We start from the raw sequence: 23028 nt of genomic DNA, 5'->3' as shown, positions 1-23028 counted from the left end.
ATATATACTCAAAGAATATTAACAAAAATATTTAAATTTAAAACAATTATACTAATAATAAACTATTAATAAATCAGGAACATCGCAAGTGAATATTTAGATTGTAAATTATAGAAATCTTGTAATAAATAAATTATATTGTTTGTCTTGTAATGACACAAAGGTGAAACTGTACTGAACCCTCCAAATGACAATGTATATATGGTTTATATGAAGTAAGAACATCAATATAATTGAAAACATTCATTTTGGAGAATTAAAAGTAATTTATAAAGGTCTAGAATATATCAATATTGTCAAAGCAAGTTATTTCTCAACTAAAATTTAAAAAAAACGTAAACTGAAAACATGTAACGCATATCGACAACTCCAGGTTTGTTTCCCAAAGTTCTATAACTTTAAAGTCCATCGTTCCGAAATGTGTTCACTGATTTCGCTCAAATAGGCTTGCAAGACCAGCTCTCTGGGGCATTTGAACACTACAAAAAGGACGTCTGCTCGAAAACTCTGAATTTACTACAGTTATCGTGGTCACAATATTGTGACTGGCTTCGTCTCCACCTCCTTACGCTGTAACATATCTGAGGATTTCGTTCCATAAGCTCAAAAAATGAAACCAGAACAGTTTTGAAAAAACCAAAGATGACCAAAAAGTATGGAAATGGGCATTGAGATTCAACTAGACGATTCCAACCATCAATTTCTCAATATGCTAACACAATAGTTATATAATGATTTTTTTGGTATTTTTCTTATTTTACGTCGTTTACCTTTTCAGGTTAACCTTGACGACAAGAATGAACGATAATTAGATGAAATTGATTAAGGGACACAGACAAATGAACGCCTGTGATTGGAATTCGATCCATGGGCGTAACTTTTAATCTAACTTAGGACCTTACTTTGGAGGGAGGGGTTTAGCTTTGGGGAGCAGAAGCGAAAACTTTTCTATTCCATAAAAATTATGTCCAGGATTGTTTGCTAAATAACTGTTACATTTGTTACGTCACAAACATTACTTTTTATTACTTTGCTCCTCAGGTTTCAAGGTCACGCTACTGCACCAGGGATCCCGGGTTCGAATCCCGGACTGGGTAAGTGTGTTCTGTGTGAGTCTCCTTTCATCAATTTCATTATACTGTCACTAATTCTCATCTTCGCGATCAGTTGAAAGTGGCAGAAAAGCGTCAATCAGGTCCAAAGGTGGGTTATCGAAAATAAACTTGTTCATTTTAATAAACCTGAAAATTTTGGGCCTGAAAATGTTCCCCCTTCCCTGCACCCATCAAGTTACGCCTATGATCCGAATGTTTGAACAAGATCATGAGCTGACTACTCGACCGACATAACAACAGTTTCAAGCTGGCTCCCTTTAGGGATTTATATGTAAACTCATTATGAAAACCATTAGTATAGTGCCTTAATTACTAAATGTTCACGGATACCTTCAAAACAACGCTGGGATCATCTCCAGAGGGGCATTTCAAGTTTAAACGATAGAGAAGTAGGGAAAATATTATTCGAGCCAAGATTAACATTTGAGTTGACAGGTTAGTTGTTTTTTGAGCATCACTGAGCACAGGTAAGGGAATTAATGTGAATGTGGAGAGTGTGTGATATGCATTTCTTCAGAGTGATTCAAACATAGGCCGTGGTGTGCGGAGCTTATACTATAAATGGTGCAATGTGTAAGGTCTCAAACTTAGCTTCTAGCTCTTTCCGTCTCTATTTATACGTAGCTTTTTCTCTATTATCGTCTTCCAACCCTGTTACCTTTCACATTCTCTCTCTCTCTCTCTTTCTCTCTCTTCATTTGTCTCTCTTCATCACCCTTTGACCCAGACTGTTATCTTTCCACCTCTCTCTCTATATATTTGTTCCACTTCATCACCCTCTGTTACAGTCTATTATCTATCTTATCTATCCCCCTTTCACTCTCTCTCTTTATCTCTGTTACACTTATTTACCCTCTGCCTCAGTCTGTTACCTTTTCACGTCTCTCTACATCTGCTCCACTTCATCACCCTCTTTTACAGTCTATTATCTCTCCACACCTGCTCTCTCTACTCTCCCTCTCTCCACATCTGCTCCACTTCATCACCCTCTTTTACAGTCTATTATCTCTCCACACCTGCTCTCTCTACTCTCCCTCTCCCTCTACATCTGCTCCACTTCATCACCCTTTTTTACAGTCTATTATCTCTCCACACCTCTCTTTCTTTCTCTCTGTTAATTATCCATCTCCACTCTTTCTCTCTTCCCATCCCTATCTTCATGTACGTAGTTCACTCGTCACTTGGTTGTCTTAATATTTCTTATTCCTACGCTGCTCCCTATCTCGGCCCATCTTCTTTCTCTCGCATTCTTCTCTCTTCTGTCTCTCACTTCAAATCATACTGTTACAAACCACAACCATCTGAAGTTAATTTAAGAGGGGGTTAAAAAACACACCGTTTCTTAATTTTTTTAATTTCAGGAAATACCCTAGAATGAAAGACATATTTATGAGAAAACGAAAAGATAGGAGATTCCAACGATTATAACAAGTAAAATAGTAAAATACACGTGTATTACCTGTGCGTTCATATGATCAACGAAGCGTGAAGTCCGGAGTGAATTCAAGGGCTCAATTGTAAAAAATGCTAAGTGACATTTTGGTCATTTCTGAGTTCATTAAGGTTATTAGAAGCTATACTGTAGATAAATTGTTTTTGTGTTGTTTTACCAATTTCAGAACGCTTCACCGAGCCCAATGCAAATTGTATGACATGGCAATTTCACTCGAAAATTGAAGGATGGCACATTTTACTTTGTAACTCAAAAATTACCAAAATGTCACTTACCATGTTTTACACCAGAACCCTTCAATTATTAAACAAACATGAACATTTACAAAATGAAACCATGAGTATGAGAATAAGAGAAAGGATTTGGTAACCATCTTTCCATGGTGCATGATACAGGAACAGGAATGAGATTACCGATTTCATATTCTTACATCCATAGGCGGACGTTTGAGCTAAAATGAAGGCCTTTCCAGTCGTAACAGAGCTTTATGAGTTTAACAGACATTACAAAATATCTTGGGAAAGTTATACTAGTCTGACACTCAAGCAATATGAATTAAATTCTTTGTGAACTATATGGGTAATGCTGCTTGTAGTATTTCCGTTCAGGCTAAAATAATTGAATTAATTAACCCACAAACATTCATGCAGTTAAAGTTATAAATGTTATTATGATACATATCTATCTTTGTAAAACTTCCGCATTAAAAAACATTATCACAGTAGCGAAAAAGACTGAATCTTGTCTTACTGCTTGCTCTGTAGCCTTCATTAGTATGGAAATTATATTTGTCAAGTCCTCTGGCACGCACTGAATACAGCTCCTTCTGATATGTTTAGATCAAAGATGAAGGACAACGTATCTACAAAACAAAGATCTTGCAGCCAAATGCGATTGCAATACACACTTTCTGAGATAATTGATTGAATTTTGAACTGTACCCTAGGTTATGCAAGTGTGTGTTATTTGGATCTGAAATAATTACATGAAGTTTTACTTCTTTATTTTTCCTCCGTTATTTTTTGGAGGCTTCACTGAAACAAGCGAGAGCATGTTCAAGTCTCGGTGTTGCAATTTGGAAAATGTTGAATACGTAGTGGATTTTAATCAATAACGTCACAGTAGACAACTTTTCTAAGTATCTTTTGGCTTTATTTTATGAGTAATGGTTTTTCTGTACAAGAATTTCTTACTTTCTTCGTCTTTTTCTAACTTTCTTTCCATCTTTCCACTTGAAGAATCAAAAAATGATAAGTCACATTTTCTAGTTCTTACAGGAGAACAAATTTAAACATTCAAGACTGATTATTTTCGTGTTGTATACCATATCTCAGGACTTCCGAGTTTATCGTCTGTACAGTTGCAGCATACAAAACCAAACTGGCGGACCTATTTAATGCCATGGATAACAGCAAGTCGATAAGATTGGACTTATCAGGTTTTTTCCCCTGTACCCTTCACTTCTTCCCTAGATTCATTAGGGATGGTAACGAGGCCTGGCAGTGTCTCGGTCTCGTAGGTATTGGTAAATCAATGTCTCGTTCTCGGTCTCGTATTCATAATTTTACAAATCTGTGGGGAAAGATCGCTCATAACGGTGGAGAAGGGGAGAAAACGAGCGGTGCGCACTGCTGAAAATGGTTGGTAGCTGCAGCCGCGTTTTCCTCTCACGCGTACATTGGTCGATCCCTCTCGAGTCACTACTGTTCTCGGTTAGGTCCCGTTCTCGTCTCGATTTTTATAAGCCCGTCTCGGTAACATCCTCAGTGGTAGCCTTAACTTAACCGATAAAGAAATTCTGCAGTTTCAAGCAGGATCCACCATTCCAAGGCATTGCCTACTCATAGTATGTATCTTCATGGGCGTCTGGAGAAGGATGGGGTGTCGAACAGGTCCGTCAATACCCTGTAACCGGGCTTCATCACACAAAATTACAGAAAGCTGAAAGTTTGTTATTTGTATTGTAAATAACAAAAATAAAGTTCGAGCAGAACAGAATATCTGAACGAAAAAGGTCGTTAGATTGAAAAATTGAGTGTAAAATGCAGGAACCAGGTTTTGCTTTCATATTCTAGCATTTAAACCAAAGAAAAATGGTTCCACATCTACAGTCTTTAAAATTCCAAAATTTAGAGTTTTATGTCAGAAGTCAAACGAAATACACTTTATGAATAATATTCCCCCACCCTACCTAACTTTTACAGCTTTTCTTTATACGAGGTGTGTAAAAGTTAATAACAATAACATTCCATTTCAGTGCACGAACTGCATGAAATGTAAAAAGATAATGAAGATCAATTGTTCTGGATATTTAATCATCTGGTATGGGCCTCCCCAATGACACAGTGGTAGCGTCGTCGCCTTGTAATCAAGGAATTCCGGGTTCAGTACCCGGTGGAGGCACAAGTGGTTCGGATCCCACTTTAAACTGTAGGTCCAGTCCCGATTAGCCTTACTGTGCATAAAGTGGACTTAAAACACCAAATCAACTAAGCAATCAATCATCTGGTGGATCACGTATAAAAGTCTCCCTAAGGCAGTAGCGAAGCGTAGTCTTACGAAGGAGGCAAGCAATGTTTCAGTACAACAAAACATGTAGTACAACGACATGCCGAGGGGAAAGATTCAAGGTTTATAGCCTCATTTACCCAGTCGCTGGATTTGTCAAAATATCGTAATAAAGTGACTGTACTAAAAATAAACCATATGATCCGCAAACGTCACATTTACTTTTTTAAAAAAATCCAGGTAACGTTATTCATATGATATTAAACGTTTTGCATATGCGAACTTTCCGCATACGACTAAAGGGAGACGGAATTTCTTACTTACTTATTAGTACCTTTATTTGTTCATTATTATTTAATATGGTCAAACGGTGACCAAACCGATTTAGATAAAAAAAATGGGAATCATTTGTTTATTTTACGCTGCATGATGTAATTTAGTATTTTTGGGCACCCTAAAAACCGCATTGGAGTAACTTAAACACTAAATAAAAAGTTAAACACAAACAATAAAAAATTCATTTCAAAGCAAAGAAACACATGCATAGACGATGTACTCACCACAATAAATTTCAAACTCTTGGTGTTGGTCGACCCCCTTCCACGATTTTCATTTTAACACTTATCTCTCTCGAGCTAAACGAAGCAATTTTCAATTGCTCAATAATACACCCGCACTTCACATCAACCGTTCCTAAATACGCGTTCATTCCGATAAATTCACAGCACAAAACACGAAGCAACAAACACTCACACTATCCCACGCGCTTTCCACAACTGCAAATGTAAGCATCCACACAAGATCACTTTGAAAATCTCTGAAACAACAGAAAGTGATAACAACCTATTTCATTAATTTTATCCGTCACAAAGGAAAGATATATCAGTTTGGAGATAAAAATTACGCGGAGGAATCAGAATCATTTCAGCAGAACGAGTATGTACATTAATATTTAAGTAATAAAGTGTCATTCAATGGCGTGCCCGGGGCGAAGGGGGGGGGGTGGATGGTAGACATAACCCCCTTTTGGCCCAGTATATCTAAGAAAAAACGTCAAAGGAAGGAAAAGATGACAAAATGGGGACCGTAAAAAGACCCTGGGAACACCACTTGCGTCATAATAATAGAACTTAAAACATATTCGGGCCTCCCCGATGGCGCAGTGGTAGTGTCGTCGCCTTGTAATCAAGGGGTTCCGGGTTCGATACCCGGTGGAGGCACAAGTGTTTCAGATCCCATTTTAAACTGTAGGTCCAGTCCCGATTAGCCTTACTGTGCATAAAGTGGACTTAAAACAACAAATCAATCAATCAATCATTAAAACATATTCTTGTGCTCATAATATGCAGAATGTATACGATTTACTTCTATGCCATGTACAAATATCAGTAGATAGTTCTTTCTCAGATAGCTTTATTTTCACCCCAAGTTTTATTCAAAAGCAGTCAATTTATTGATTGTAAAATTTGTGAAAGAGCTCACTTGAATTACTGCGTAAATAATTTGGCAGTTGCAAACACTGGTAGCGGTCAACACGTCTGGCGTAATTTGAGCTGGACCGACCAGGAAGCAGGGTGCAGGACCAAGGTCCGTCCAATCTTCCCTCCCTCCCTGAGAAAACTCTTCACGGGGGTGCAGAAATTCCACTGCCCCAACTCCCAATGTCAACTTTTTTTACGCGTTTTACATTTCGCGAAATCTAAAATAATTTGTAATATAATATGATATATATGGAATTTAGAACAGTGATAATAACTTCTTTTAGTTATTTTATGACTAACAATTATTATTATATTTGCGATCTTGTTTACGTGTTCATGAAGACAAATATTCGTTACTAGTCTTTGCTGGCAACGTACCCATAGATGAATCCTTCTGCTTTCGGTTGAACTCGGTTATTTTCGGGAATCACGCAAGCTCGGAAAGCACAGCTTTTTGTAGAAGCTTTGTGGACGGGTTCCACCAGAATTCACGCTTCGCCATGTGACTCCTTCGGAGGCCTTATTTTCCCGCAGAACGGCTGCAAGCATTGAGGCTGGTGCTTGCTACAGAGCTGCTGGGGGAGTTTGCGGCCGCATTTTTTCGCGAAATCGAGTGCGATGGAAACTAAATACGGTTAGAACATTAAGTACATTAAATGATATTCGAATTATGCAAGCAGTGCTTGCATTGCTTGTACTATATCTTCGCCTCTGCCCTAAGGATATAATGATAATGATGATGATGATGAATCTAGAATACAATTGGTTTATTTTTTAGTCATTAATAGTTATTATTGTATAATAACAATAACCATGATAATAATTATTATTGTTATTATTTATATTATTAAAGATTGATAGATAATCTGAACCCCCTACAAAAATTAATGGCGACGTCCATGAGTAGATTCAGCTGTGTTTATGAGGCTTTTGGAAATCAGTCATGATCAGGATGAAAAAAATAGTGTCAAGGATTTTGCATTGGAGACATTCCAATGAGATAAAATTAACAACCAAGGTGCAAAAGGTTATTACAAATTAATACAGTAGTAGAGTTACTGGCAACGAATACTGACTTTTAAATGTGTCTGTAAGTGGAAGAAGGAAAGTTAAGGAAAAAAATGAAACATGAAACTTAGATTGGTAGCAAGGGATATGGAGGTATTGAAAGGGGAGTGAGTGTCTAGGGGTCTGGAACCACCCGAAAGAGTTTCCAAATTAAATGTTATTTTAAAAAATAGCATTAAAAAGGGGTATTGAGGGACCAGTGGCGTGCCAAGGGGGGGGTGTCACTCAAATGCTCTTTGTTGTGTAATATAAAATTAATTTATTTCCAATAGCTAAAATGGATACAGAAAACGATTGCAGTCAATGCGTTTTTTATTGGCAGCGCTTGCGAAAATTAATGGATAATAATATTAATATGCATAAAAATAATAAAGACTATATTTTTTCAATTGAAAATAATTTTTCTGTTAGCTTAAAATCTTGCATTGTTCTATTTATTTCCTTTCTATGAACAGCCTTTTAAATGAGAATTTTGCAGTCTGACCTAGAAATATGTTAGATAATGATTGTATAGTTAATTTTTTATATAATTTACACCTATTCACTTTTACATCTAGTTGATTGATTGATGATTTGCTTTACTTTACTTCGTCTTTAGTGCCACTTTTGGCTAATTTGCGAAGATTGGGATGAGTGATGATATGATGAAATTAGTGAATGGACACTCACAAACATCCATGCCCAGGCCGGAATTCGAACCTGCGACCCCTGGCGTCATAGCGCGATGTGCTAACCACTCCGCCACGGGGGCCGGCTACTTTTACATGTAATAGTAATGATAAGAATAATAATGTTTCCCATATTATTCCTAATAGTGAGAAGTGTTATTGTTGTTATTAAATTATTATGATTATCCTATCTATTAATAAGATTTATAATTACACATGTCAGACACAATGTGTAAAGAAATATGTCTATGAATACGTGTCTGATTGGTATATTCAGTACTTTTCAATTTTGCATACCTTTTCTATCACTTATTGCTAATCGCGATGACGAGGATGAATGAGGATTATCTCGTGAACGCATGCGGTGCATGCTCGCGCATGCGTCAATTGTGGGAAAAAGGACAGCTTGCTCTGCGACGACATTATTGAGCATTTATACATTCTAATTTCTTCATATATGAGAAGTATTTATTTTACACGAGAGCGCTGAACTAAGCTTATATTAGATTTTTTTTTTTTGGATCTGAAGTGACGCATGCATCAATTGTGGGAAGAGAATTATTACTTTCTTTCACTTCAGATCCAAGAAATGTAATATAAGCTTAGTTCAGCGCTCTCGTGAAAAAAGGTAAAGTGCTCCCCTGTGGATAGCACCACGCCATGAAGGCGTATAGGGAGTGTGGGGGTAACGCCCCACACTTTCTTGATCCGGTCGTAGGTGGGGGTGATGTGATCAGCATCACGCCACTGACCGCCTTTACCCCCCAGGGTTTCCCCCAGGTACCCATGTTATTCGACACTGGGTGGGCGCCGGGGCCGCGCTCTCGTGTAAAATAAATACTTCTCCTATATGAAGAAATTAGAATGTAGAAATGCTCATGAATCTCGTCGCAGAGCAAACTGTCCTTTTTCCCACAATTGATGCATGCGCAGTATGCACGGCATGCGTTCACGAGACGTCTCTGTGATTATGCATAATTAGTAAGGAACACCCATGCCAAGGTAGGGGCTCGAACCAGGAGACATAGTGAGTTGACGAATCAGAACAATTCGACCACCGGGGAAACTTCAAACTAGCTTGAAAATAGCCAAGAGTTCATAAAGCGAGTCGTGTTCATGCATAAAGAAAGGAATATACAACAAAGTTCCAACCATAAATTTACATAAAGAACATATCCAATTTTGAATTCAGGAAATTATACCGTAACATAACCATACACTTTAAATGACACGTCCATGTTGTATATTTAGGCTGTCTGGTGTCCACATTTCAACATGTATTTCTTTCTCTTTGGTGGAATGGGTGAGGACAACAGGATTTGTTTGCACATGCTTCAGAATTTTTGTAACACATAGACTTCTATAGTTAAACACAAATGCCTAGTTACGTATGTATGTATGTGTGTCTGTCTATGTAGCATGTATGAATGAATAACACCATTAAGCCTTGTTTCCATGATTATGAAAAACTAAATATGCTGACCAAGGCAGTAATTTATTTTATTAAAAACATAAACTAAACGTAACGTTTCAACCTTCTAGCAAGGTCTTCTTCAGACTCTGTATCAAGTACAAAAGTAACAAGATACAAAAACAGGGTATTATATATAAACAAACATTACTCCCTCCAGACTATTTAGAAAGTTGTTTGGAACTTTCTATATGGAAGTAATTGTGTTTAGCCTTTTAGGTGAAAGTAAAGTTGGCAAGTGAAAGCCACCTGCTAAAAAGTTCCAAAATACTTTCTAAAGAGTCTGGAGGGAGTAATGTTTGTGTATATATAATACCCTGTTTTTGTATCTTGTTACTTTTGTACTTGATACCTTGATACAGAGTTTGAAGAAGACCTTGCTAGAAGGTTGAAACGTTACGTTTAGTTTACGTTTTTAATAAAATAAATTACTGCCTTGGTCAGCATATTTAGTTTTTCATGTATGAATGAATGTAGTTATGTACATATGTCTTAGAGGACATCCCCAATTGCCTAGTCGCCTAGTAATTAAAAGTCTCGGGTTTGATTCCAGATTGTGGTTAGGATTCCTATTTAAACTGTACGTCCAGTCTCAAGTATATTATCTGAGCATATTGTGAACTTTCAATAAATTTTGTGTTAAGAAAAGGTTCATAGAAATAGTTTGTGACAGTTGAAATGTACTCCCCTAGCGAAATAATTTCACTTTTTCTTCTTTTTCAAAAAATTAGTAGTCATATCATATGAGTTAAAATGTATTTTTAAGTTAATATACTTTTAACTCTCTGAATATAAGAAGTAACTCTTGGTCTCACCTTACTTAGATGCTCGTAAGTTTTCCCATAATGCCTTTCTCCGAATTGACTGACACACGGATATTTAAAAGTAATATACCGGAAAATGTTGTATTTACACTATTTATCTCTTCTCTTAAGTTCTAGTTCCCAACAATATAGACTTTTTAATCAGAATCCGCATTACGACCATCTTTGGAGCACCGTTGATACGTGCAAGCTTCAAGTGAGAACTCATCTGGTACTAGATATCTGTGATTGAATAATTATACGGTCAAATGTTTTTTCTTAATCTTTTAGGAAGCAGAACTGTTTGAAGATGATTGGTTTCTTAATTCTGATTCTTCTGGATTGGTCCTTTGCTCAGGCGCCTTTGAGGGATGTTTATCAATGGCGTGACCTCGACTGGGAATACCCAACTGACGTATCCAGATATGTCGCTATTCAGAACGGAGATTTCATTCCTGGAAGCACAGTACCCATTGGCTTTCTACGCTGGGGCGACAAGGTATTTGTCACAGCACCGCGGTGGAATCCAGGCGTTCCAGCAACTCTGAACACGATCCCCATGAACCCTCAAGACATGGCTCCGACATCACCCCAGCTGAGACCTTACCCAGACTGGACCTGGCACGAGAACCTGGAGCAATGCGAAGGTATAGTGTCCGTTTACAGGTTGGCCGTCGATCCCTGCAATAGACTCTGGGTTACCGACAACGGAATCATCAATGGTACCAGAGTGTGTCCACCGCGTCTACTGCTCTTCGACTTGGTCTCCGATCGCATGATCTCCCGTCAAGACTTCCCTGAAGATGTATTCTCTGACAGTTCCAACATTGTAAACATCGTGCTGGACTATCAAACCAGCTGCAGAGATACCTTTGCTTACTTTGCAGACGAAGGCGCCAGAGCAATCATCGTTTACGACCAAGCAAGAAACAGATTCTGGCGTCACAATCACAACTACTTCCATCCAGACCCGTTTGCTGGGAGCTACGACATTGCCGGAACCACTTTCCAAATGATGGATGGTGTCTTTGGGCTTGCACTGTCACCAATAACCGAAGACGGGGGACGTTTTCTCTACTTCAATCCGATGGCCAGCTACAGAACCTTCAGCATACCCACCCGTCTTCTTCAGAGCGAATCATCAATCACAGGAGACTTCGAGAACATATACTACACAGAGTCCAAACCATCTCAATCAACAGCCATTGCAATGACAGGAGATGGCGTTCTATTCTACGGCCTTCTAAATCGACTCTCCATAGCTTGCTGGAACTCACAGTATCCTTTCATTCAAAGATTTCAGGAAGAAATTGACCAAGATGTAAGTAGATTGCAATTTACTGGAGACATCAAGATAGACGAAGAGGATAATCTATGGGTTCTCACAAACAGGTACCAGAGATTTTATACAGGAACCCTTGATTACAACGATATCAACTTTCGAGTCATGAGAGTTCCCGTAAGATTAGCGATTAGAGGAACTTCCTGCGACATGACAAGATCTAGAATTGAAGAAGATGAAGACTCAATGGATCCTGACCTGGTTAGATAGTCTGTGTTCAAATGATTTCGGTTCTTATAAGAAACGAGGAATAATACAAGCTTCAATTATTATGAATAATTTTGTATTTGCTTTCTATTTGCTTTGAAAAGTAAGCTGATGTGTTCATTTATATATTGTAGATTTTCATTAATTTCCTTAAATTGATTGAACTAAAACATGTAAAATAAATATAAATGCTATCTGACTAATTCTCCGAATTTTTATTCATCCTGCTCCTAAATATACAGGGTGACCTGTAATTAGATGTATTCCCTGTAAGGGGTTAAAGTAGAGGCAATTTGCAATAAATTTGACCATATGATACCCCGTCCGAAAATTAGTAGTTTTCGAGATAATGACAATTTTCCACATAAAAATGCGAATTGAGAAAAAACAGCTCATTGTGTGGCATATATTTCAGAGTTTTCTGATAACGAACAAATAAGTGGTTGGTTAGAAAAATGTTTGTCCAAAATAACAATCACATGTAAGTAACGGGTGGGTTTAAACTTACAAGTTATGATAAAGAAATGCACTCTTAGTTTACTTGGCAACGTATTAATAACAAAAATTGTATGACACGAAGAGTACAAATTACTTAAATTACTTCCTTCTGTCATCTGCTATCCAACAAGGTACAAATGTTGCTAACATTCACATTTGTGTACAAGAAATAATACTTCATTCATCTTCATGTAAATGGAATCAATGAACAATACAATTAAAGAACATTATACGTCTTGCTCAAAGTGGACACCTCCATTACGAATGCAGACACGCAGGTTTTTACGGACATTTGGTCTCTTAACTCGTGATGTGATGGTGTTCTTGATGTGTTGACCAGCTGTTAAGATCCTCTCCCCGAGCTCTTCTTGAGAGTTTACCGGTGTCTTGTAAAATAAGTCTTTCATGTGGCTCCAAATGTAGAAGTCGCAAAGCGTCAAATCAAGGGATCGAGGGAATCGGGCCAGATCGGCCAATCCATTTCTTTGGGTAATTTTCATCCAGACACTGTCGCACGCCTAGGCAGAAGTATGGATGGGCGTCATCAACAATCATTTGATTGAACCATTTTCCCTGCTCCAAATCTTAAATAGCATCACTTATGAACAATTTTTGAGGAACGGGATGGCAATGTTGTTGGAGGATGTGCCTCTAGCTACAAGACGTGACATGATGTACCAGCATGATGGCTGCCCAGCTCGATCCCCCGATCGATTTGACGCCTTGCGACTTTTACATTTGGAGCCACATGACAAGACACCGGTAAACTCGCAAGAAGAACTCGGGGAGAGGATCTTAACAGCTGGTCAGCACATTAAGAACACCATCACATCACGAGCTACGAGACCAAATGTCCGTATAAACCTGCGTGTCTGCATTCGTAACGGAGGTGCCCACTTTGAGCAAGACGTATAATGTTCATTAATTGTATTGTCCATTGATTCCATTCACATGAAGATGAATGAAGTATTATTTCTTGTTCACAAATGTGAATGTACACAAATGTGAATGTTAGCAACATTTGTACCTTGTTGGATAGCTGATGACACAAGGAAGTAATTTGAACGCTTCGTGTCATACCATTTTTCTTATTAATATGTTGCCAAGTAAACTAAGATTGGACTTTTTTATCACCACTTGTAAGTTTAGATCCACCCGTTACTTACATGTGATTGTTATTTGGGACAAACATTTTTCCAACCAACCACTTATTTGTTAGTTATCAGAAAACGCTGAAATATGTGCCATACAATGAGCTTTTTTCCCTCTCAATTCGTATTTTTATGTGGAAAATTGTCATTAAAGAAAACAATAGAAATTCGATTATCTCGAAAACTACTAATTTTCGGACGAGGTATCATATGGTCAAATTTATTGCAAATTGCCTCTACTTTAACCCCTTCAGGGAATACATCTAATTACAGGTCACCCTGTATAAGGGTCATTCCATGCAGAATCAGGCCCTCATAGTCACCGATGTTAATGATATGTGGTACAGTGCTTTGGTTTGCTCCAAACCCGACACATGTGAAAGGATTTTGCTGAAATATGATTATTACCAATTATGTGAGGGTTAGCATGCAATGTTAATTGGACATTATCCATTTTCTAGTGCTTTAAATTATACTTATTCTAAGAGAATGGCAGAGATTTGCTTTCGTTCGCTCGCTCCAGAGATTCACGGGACAGAGTATAGTTCGTACATCCCTTGTTTCATGCAATACTTCTCCGAGGAGACACTTTTCTCAAATTTACTTCTCTTTATGCAAATGATGTGATGCTGAAAATACAGAACATTTGATTTACTATTTGTTAAAAATTCCACCCAGACACTGGACATAAGACTAAAGATGTAAGAAAAAAGAGGACGTCTGGTAATTCAAATCAGGGTGAAGATGGTAATAAATGCGACACATATTAGATGTAACATTATAAATATCAAGTTAATTGATAATTATTAACTAATAAGGAGACGCGGTGGTCCAATCGGTATTTACATCCGTGGCGAAGTAATGAGGGGTCCCGGATTCGAATCTTGAGTAAGACATGGATATCGTGTTTGTCTGTCCTGTTGAAAATTAAAATAAAAGTGAATAACTGAAAACCTGAAATTAAAAACTAAGACATGCAAAGAGTAAGAGACCTGTAGGAAGGCCAAGACGAAGATGGAGGGACAACGTTGAGATGGACCTAAAGGAAATCGGTAGGGATGGAAAAGAGTATATAGATCTTGCTCAAGATAGGGACAGATGGAAGGCCTGTGTTGCTGCAGCCATGAACCTTCGGGTTTAAGAAGGCTAGAGAGTTAGAGAGAGAGACATGCAAAGAGTTTTTAAAAAGTCGGTAGGGCTGGGTGATCTGAGGCAGTGGCATGCTCAAGTGTGATCGGGGGGGGGGGGGGCATAAAGCCCCATTTGGCTCATATTCCTAAAAAAAAGCACGTCAAAGGCGGGAAAAGATGGTAAAATGAGGACTGACTACTAAAACAGACACCCCCTTTCGAAAATCCTGGGAACGCCACTGATTTGATGTGGAAGTTTTGGAGACAAAATCCTAGCACAGAACAGATCTGGGGCTAACCCAGGATACCTGGGGACAACCATGGGTGTGTAAAGGCGGCCAGAGCGTGATTCTGATCACATCTACACAACTATGGTAGAAATCGAGAATATGTGGACCTCTGCGCTGCTTCCTCACCAACAATGCGCCTCCATGGCACGGTGCATTGCACCCAACCTTTTTACCTAAAGTAACTAATAAGTTATAAATTGTAATACAAATAGCATTCATAGTGTAAATCACTGGGATATATGAACTCCAGATTGAGAATTAATTACCTAACCGATCATGCTAGAAGAATTCACAAAATATTCCAGAAGACAACAAGAATGGTAAATTTAAACAAGGAAATGTGCTCGGCCTTACAAAGGAAATGACTTGACGGTAAACAAAAGAAATGTACTGGAATTTTAAAACTGCATTAATAAAAACAATAAAACTCAGCAGCTTTCTCTCAAATCGAGAACTGTAATGGAATTCCCTTTATATGTCTGTTACTTCCTTCCTCTTGCCCTGTTTGACAATGCTTCATAATTCTTAATAACGTTGCAGTTGAAACAGACGATATTATTTGAACATGCGTGTGGTTCGTTGTCTTTTTCTACCTGTGTGATCACCAGTTAAAATCTTCTCAACTTTCAAGAGAAAAACTTTCGGTAAGTGATTTTTTCCAATATGAGAACCTTTTAATTTTGTTGCAAGACTAGAAGATGGGATGGACTAAATGGCGACATTGCGATAAATGGTGACATTTAACTCACATATGACACCCTTTGCGACAAAAGAGAAATGCAGAATCCAGGAATACATAACTTATTATCATGGGGCTACTGACCCTTGGGACAAGGGGGTGGGCCACGCATCCTATTGATTTTTTTGGGTTTCTTTGGATGTTTAACAGTTAAAAGAGAAATCAATTACCTAATCACAGCATAGCTAAAATGTGAGACATGTATTTTAGCTCTTACATGAATATGAGAAAGGCTTAGGGGCTCATTTGAAAATTTGGTGGGAAGTTACATACGTGAAGTAATTAAGAATGCCATTGGAAAATGTTCATGAAGAACAAAGTTTGATTGCTGTGGCAATAAGACAGAGTAACTGATCAACTGAATCTTGCTACTGGATTCTCACTTGTCTACAAGTGTGAATCCAGTAGCAAGATTTACGACAAACAGTTTATAATGTGAAAAACTCAATATGCTGACCAAGGCAGAAATTTATTTTATTATAAAACATAAACTAAACGTAATGTTTCAACCTTCTAGCAAGGTCTTCTTCAGACTCTGCACCAAGTACATTGGACGTTTGTACTTTGTGCAGAGTCTGAAGAAGACCTATTCAAATATCTTATTATTTTTTTTCTGAAAAACATTTTATCATTATTATTATATTTGCCTTCATTTTGCTATCATAAATTATTTAGACAAGAATGAACACTAGGAAAAAGAAAATCGAACATATTTATAAGAAGAATCTCCTTTAATGAATGTTGACCATACTATGACGAAATAATATTAATATTAATTATTACACTAAGGTAAGCATAAAGACTATTCTCGAATGTGCCAATGTGTCAGCCCATGCTTATTAACAAGATGTTGTTTTTCTACCGTCTTCTGCCGTGCACGCCAGTGTAAAAATTCTGCTGAAATAGAATCCAACGTGCACGTGGTTCTACGCGTTCAGCCAGACCGAATGACGTCATGTCGTAATCAACCAATAACGACAATGGAATGAGGAGACTTGTGCTTCGCTATGTAGAGTTTGCGAAGTTGCGTACGGGACTGTGTCAGTGAAAACCAACCACGTCGTCGTACCGGCCATCGCCGTTGCAAAAGCTTGCCGCAACCCTGTTAAAAGGGTCAATGGCTTCTGCATGACCTGCTCTTCAACCAGGGCTATCTTGCTTGCTTCTGAGGCGTGTATCGGCAACAGCGCCCATGTGACTCAGCATGGAATGGCCGGAAGTCGGTAGAGTTATGTCCTTTGTCCTATAATCCACACTACTTAAATAACCTTGAAATATAAGAGAAAGTTTCAAATATTCAACCTCCCCTCTATACTAGATATTTTTCAACTTGAGGACTGTCTACAAGTAGGAAACAAGTAATCATGTTTACCGCTTGTTGTGACAGATAGTGCATAAATGTTTGGAGTTCAGGTTACGATAAGAAATACTCAACTTCTTGTTTTTGTCTGCCATATCTCTCTTTTCCTCCATAAAATATGGGAATAATGCAGTGGCGGCTGGCCAAGTGCAACAAGTGCAGATGTTTTCACCTAATTTTCAAATTAATATTGACATTTTTCATTTGCTTGTTAAATGAAACTATTTCCCAGCAGAACGCACACGATAATACTCAATAATACGCCGCTCGGCGCTACGCACGTGAAGAGTTCGTCGTAGCATAAAACAACCCAAGAGCAAATGCCGCCAGGTTGCGGAAAACTTAGCCGGTTGTCATGGCAACGGTGACGTCACCTAGCGTTGGCCTTGAACGGGTGTCGCCTCCTACGTGAAGCAGTTCTCTCGTCGGAGAAAACATTGCATCCAGTGATTGTGGCAAAATCTTTGCGTTCTCGCGAGATCTTGTTCCGCGTGTGTGTTTCGCGTTTCCTATCGTGTGTTGTGTTCATGTGTTGAGCTGTGGTTTCTACAATGAACCCAGTAAATGACTTAGTGTGTAATTTGTTGCAGACACCATTTTCCAGATGGACGGATGAAGACAAAAAAGACGTTTTAAATTGTGGGGGGCCCACTGACATTCTTCAAATATCAGTTAAGCGAGAGAACAAAAAGGCAGGGAAATCGTACAACATTAAATTTAAAAGTTCCTGGTTTGTCGACTTTCCTTGGTTGTGTAGTAGTCGTTATTTGCAATCGTTGTTCTGCTGGCTTTGTTTACTGTTAGTAACAAATACAATGTGTGGAATAAAGAAGGGTATAACGATTTTGTCAATATAACGCGTTCTCTGCATAAGCGCAATGATTCGATGGAACATTTAAAGTGTAAATTACAATTCAAAGTTTTTGAAAAAAACAGGAATACCATAGCAGATGCCCTTCAAGAAAATAGTAGGCTTTTAAATGTACGGTTCAATGAAAATGTAAGATTAAATAGGCTTTTCCTACAATTAATAGTTGACGCAACGCTGTATTTATGTAAACAAGAACTTGCGTTCAGGGGTCACGACGAAAGCGTGTCTTCGCTTAATCGTGGGAATTTCAAGGAACTTGTTGCATTATTAATATCGAGAAGTTCGTTAGAAATACAGAACCATTACAAAACGAACTTCTTCACCTGTTATTTTAGGCACGAGCCGCTACTGGAATAATGACATCTTTATTGAAATGAAAGTAAGTTTTCATCTTCTTTTTATTCTAATTTTGCGGAAATGAACACTGACACGATGTTAATAAAACTCTGTTATCTATACGCATGCGTAAATGAAACACAACAATTCTTTGTTGGTGTCTGCTACTTCTTTTTCTTCATGTACATTACCAGCAACCCTGAAAATAAGGACAGACTGCATCTGTTTGGCTACCATAATAACAAACTGTTCAGTTTACAGTGCAATGTATACATCCTCCAAGTTTTGTCATATTTGTAGATATTTCTTTCTTGGTGAAAATTCATATGCTGTTTAGCTGATATCTGATACTGGCAAACTGATATTACATTCATTGAATATTTGTCCGAATTCTATATACTATTAACAGTCCATCATCTTCTTGTGCCAGCATTTAATATGTGAATGATGAAACTAGAAATTTACATTAAATTCATACCTTTGACTCCTTTTTGAGTTATCAAAACACAATGTCGTTAAGAATATTTTCATAGCATATTAGATACAATAAAAACAAGGACGTATTTAGGGGGGTCCAGGCGGTACGGACCCCCTCGAAAGACTTACTTTGAACTAAAATTAAATAATGAAATAATAAAATAACTAAAATTAAATAATGAAAGTATACTTCTTTAAATGAGGGTTATTTACTTTCGCCAAACTTACTGGCTCAGAATGACTTAGAATGAGAGTAGCACATCGCGCTAGGACGCTAAGGGTCCCGGGTTCGAACCACGGCCTGGGCGTGTACGTTTGTGAGTCTCTATTCATCAATTTCATCATGTCATCAGTCATCCCCATCTTCGCAAATTAGCAAATTTGTGCCAAAAGTGGCACAAAAAGCGAAGTAAAATAAAGCAAATCAAATCAAATCAAAGAATGACAGTACCAAAGAAGATTTATGTAAGATTTATTACTACTTGTAATAATATGCATAAAATATTACCAGGAATTTTACTTCTCGTCAACTGGGTGTAATATATTTTTTGACAATCAACTAATATTCAATTCTTTATCTACTTAATCTCCTTGCCAGGACATATTGTTTTTTTCTTTTTTACAAATTTTCACGACCTTGACTATACGTAAGCTAGATAATGAATACGTGCTGTTACATCACTCTCCTTATACCGTCTTTTTACCTATTCACGCAATAAAATATAATATTTGTTAATTTGAATATTTTAATTAATACTATTTTAATTAATTAATTATTTTAAATTAAACATTATTATTATTATTATTATTGTTATGAGACACTTGGTTCAGACCCACCGAAATATATTCCTAGATACATGTCTGAATACAAACTGTTAATTTTACGATAGTTCGATGTATATTTATGACAGTTGATATATTATTTGCTTCATTAATATGTTCACTTCATTTTTTCACAGGCAATTCTCTTCAACGATGCTCTACTTTGTGATTCTGCTGCTTATTGGCTTGTGTTCAGCACTGGCACCACTGCAGGAAGTGTATCGCTGGCGTTATCTCGACTGGCAATTTCAGAACGAAAATGAACGAAACTACGCCATTGCAACTGGCCTCTACACACCTGGCGACGCGCTACCAATTGGCGTCTTCCACTGGCGTGATAGAGTGTTCGTCACAGCGCCACGATGGAGATCTGGAATCCCTGCAACTCTGAACACCATTCCGCTGAACAGAGGGAGCGCACCCACATCCCCTCTACTCCGTCCATATCCAGACTGGTCTTGGCATTTGAACTTGGAACGGTGTGAAGGAATAGCTTCTGTTTACAGAATGGCCATGGATCCTTGCGGAAGGTTATGGTTTGCAGATAACGGAGTGATCAATGGTACCAGGGTGTGCCCACCCCGTCTCTACGTCTTCGACCTTAATACCGATCAGTTGGTACTCCGTGAGGACTTCCCACCATCGGTTTTATCTGGCAACAGTGACATTGTTAACGTCGTGCTAGATTTCCGAACGGAGTGCTCAAACATCTTTGCTTACTTTGCAGATCAGGCGTCCAGATCCATTATAGTCTACGATTCCAGTAACGGTAGATTCTGGAGCGTCACCCACAACTACTTCCATCCAGATCCTTTTGCGGGAAATTTTGACATTGCTGGAACTCAGGTTCAGCTCATGGATGGCGTTTTTGGACTTGCCTTGTCTCCACTAAACCAGAATGGTGAACGAATTCTCTTCTTCAATCCCTTGGCCAGTTACAGAGTGTTCGGACTTCCTACTAGTCTTCTACGAAGAGGAGCATCAATTTCAGCGAACTTTCAAGACATTCAATACTCAAAACCCAAATTATCACAATCAAATGCCATTGCCATGAGTGACCAAGGAGTTCTCTTTTATGGACTTGTTACCAGACTATCGGTGGGTTGTTGGAATTCAATAAACCCATTCGATGAAAAATTTCAGTCAGAAATTGATCGGAATGAAACAGCTTTGCAATATATTTCTGAAGTTAAGTTGGATAACGAAAATAATCTTTGGGTGTCATCTAACAGGCTGCAGAGATTTGTTACCGGAACCATGGATTGGAATGATGAGAACTATCGAATCCTGAGGGTTCCTGTTGATGAGGCTGTTAGAGGAACTGTTTGTGAAGCTAACTCTGGAAATAGTGGTTGAGTTAGTTCCTCTTAACTCTAACTTTGAGTGTGTATTATTATTATTTATATTTGTAAAGTATATTAGTAAGAGATTGTTGTGAAAGGGTTCACGTTTTCTCTGGTGTAACATATGCAGGGTGTTTCAATAAAATGAGTGTATTTACATGGAACAAAAGATATGCCTGTTGTAGTGGGATAAACGCCTCAAGAACTGCAACCTCACACTTTGCTATTTGTGAAACAACCAAGCCCATGTTCATGTTTTGAATATTATGCACTGTAAGTGACCACCTGGCGTTCAAATTCAACCTGCTCTGGAAATCAACCAACCAATGCTTTTCAACATCTTAGGAGAAATATTACTAATGTCCAGAGGGATGCTGTTTCTAAGCTCGTTAATACTCTGTAACGGACTTGCAAACACCTTGCTCACTCTGAGTCCCTACAGAAAATAATCACAAACATTCAAATCAGGTAACGTGGGAGGCTGTTGAATTTTAGGATTCCTTGCAAGTATCTAGTTGCCGAAAATTTAGAACACTGCCTTCATATGCCTTCAAAACTTTCGCTGAATATAACTTAGTCCACTCTTGCTGGAAATTGCCTCTCTTCAGGGAATATTGCAGTTTTTGATACGATGAACGTCTCCAATTTCATGTTCAGATAGGTCATGCAGTCCTTTCAAGTTATTCTCTTCTAGCAGTGGACACACACTCGCCATTTTTAATAAAATACTTTGACATCAACTTCACGTTACGGCCAACTCCACCCATCAATGTTTCTCCAAATGGCGTAGTTTTATTAAACAAATGACAGACAATATGAGGGAATAATTTCCTGCAGCAAAGAAAAACATCAATTTAACGAAACACAATGAATAATACTCGCAAATATATGAGTGTTTTCTACTTCAATAATAGAACTGCAAACGTATTCAATGCTTATTACTGCACAGCACATTATGATCTACAAAATCAAGTCCATTGAACACTATGTGCCACAACTTCTATTATAACAGTCAGTGGCGTCTCGTGGCCTCAAATTTGGCCGGGGCTTATTTTTAAAGAATTTAAAATATAATGACAATTCACATGAATTACAAAAAAAAGTATTTATCTTCTTCTAAACTACAGAACTGGACTAATTTTTTTAAAGAATTTAAAATATAATGACAATTCACATGAATAACAAAAAAAAGGTATTTTTTTCTTCTAGACTACAAAACTGGACTTACTTTTTGGAAAGAATTTCAAATACAATGACAATTCACATGAATTACAAAAAAAAGGATTTATCTTCTTCTAAACTATAAAACTGAACTTATTTTTTTTAAAGAATTTAAAATATAATGACAATTCACATGATTACAAAAGAAACAGGAATTGTTGTGAAACATACCTTTCTACGAACGTTGACTCCTGTTCTTCAGCTCAGCAAATTTTGTTATTACTTTTTCGTTGAAGCCCTCTATGTTTGAAATGTATTCTACCTCTATTGTAAGCAAGTGCCAAGGCATTTGGTCTGTCTTGTCCCATTGCATTTCTTAAGCAGGTTTTAAAAAGCTTCAATGTGCTGAAACATCGTTCAGATTCAGCTGTTGCCACTGGAGTTATTAAAACTATGTTTGTCATTTTTACTGTTTCTGAAAAGGTACCCTCTAAATAATTTTAAATAAAAAATGAATGCAATCTACTGATACAGTTTGTGTTTTTCAACTCTTCACTACAATAAAGAACACGAAGTTCCCCCTTTAGTTTTCCCTCTTCTATGAAGGGATAATAAATCTGGGAAGATGCATCTGTTTAAAGATTGTTCTCTTTCATTATGTCCTCGTAGAGCAAGTTCATGTCGACCACAGAATTTTAAGCAATCGATAATTCTATTTAATATATGCCTATTTT

At 37.7% G+C, this 23028-nt stretch overlaps 2 pseudogenes; both read left to right on the top strand.

Moving 5' to 3' along the window:
- Window positions 1–10877: 10877 nt before the first annotated feature.
- On the top strand, window positions 10878–12119 carry LOC145991850 (protein yellow pseudogene; annotated as a pseudogene).
- Window positions 12120–19943: 7824 nt separating this feature from the next.
- LOC145991849 (protein yellow pseudogene) lies at window positions 19944–21146 on the top strand (annotated as a pseudogene).
- The last annotated feature ends 1882 nt before the right edge of the window (window positions 21147–23028 follow it).

The sequence above is a fragment of the Lepisma saccharinum genome, chromosome 8 (assembly GCF_977018435.1).
Source record: "Lepisma saccharinum chromosome 8, izLepSacc3.1, whole genome shotgun sequence".
In the NCBI taxonomy this organism is placed as follows: domain Eukaryota; kingdom Metazoa; phylum Arthropoda; class Insecta; order Zygentoma; family Lepismatidae; genus Lepisma; species Lepisma saccharinum.
This window is presented reverse-complemented; position numbering and strand designations above follow the sequence as displayed.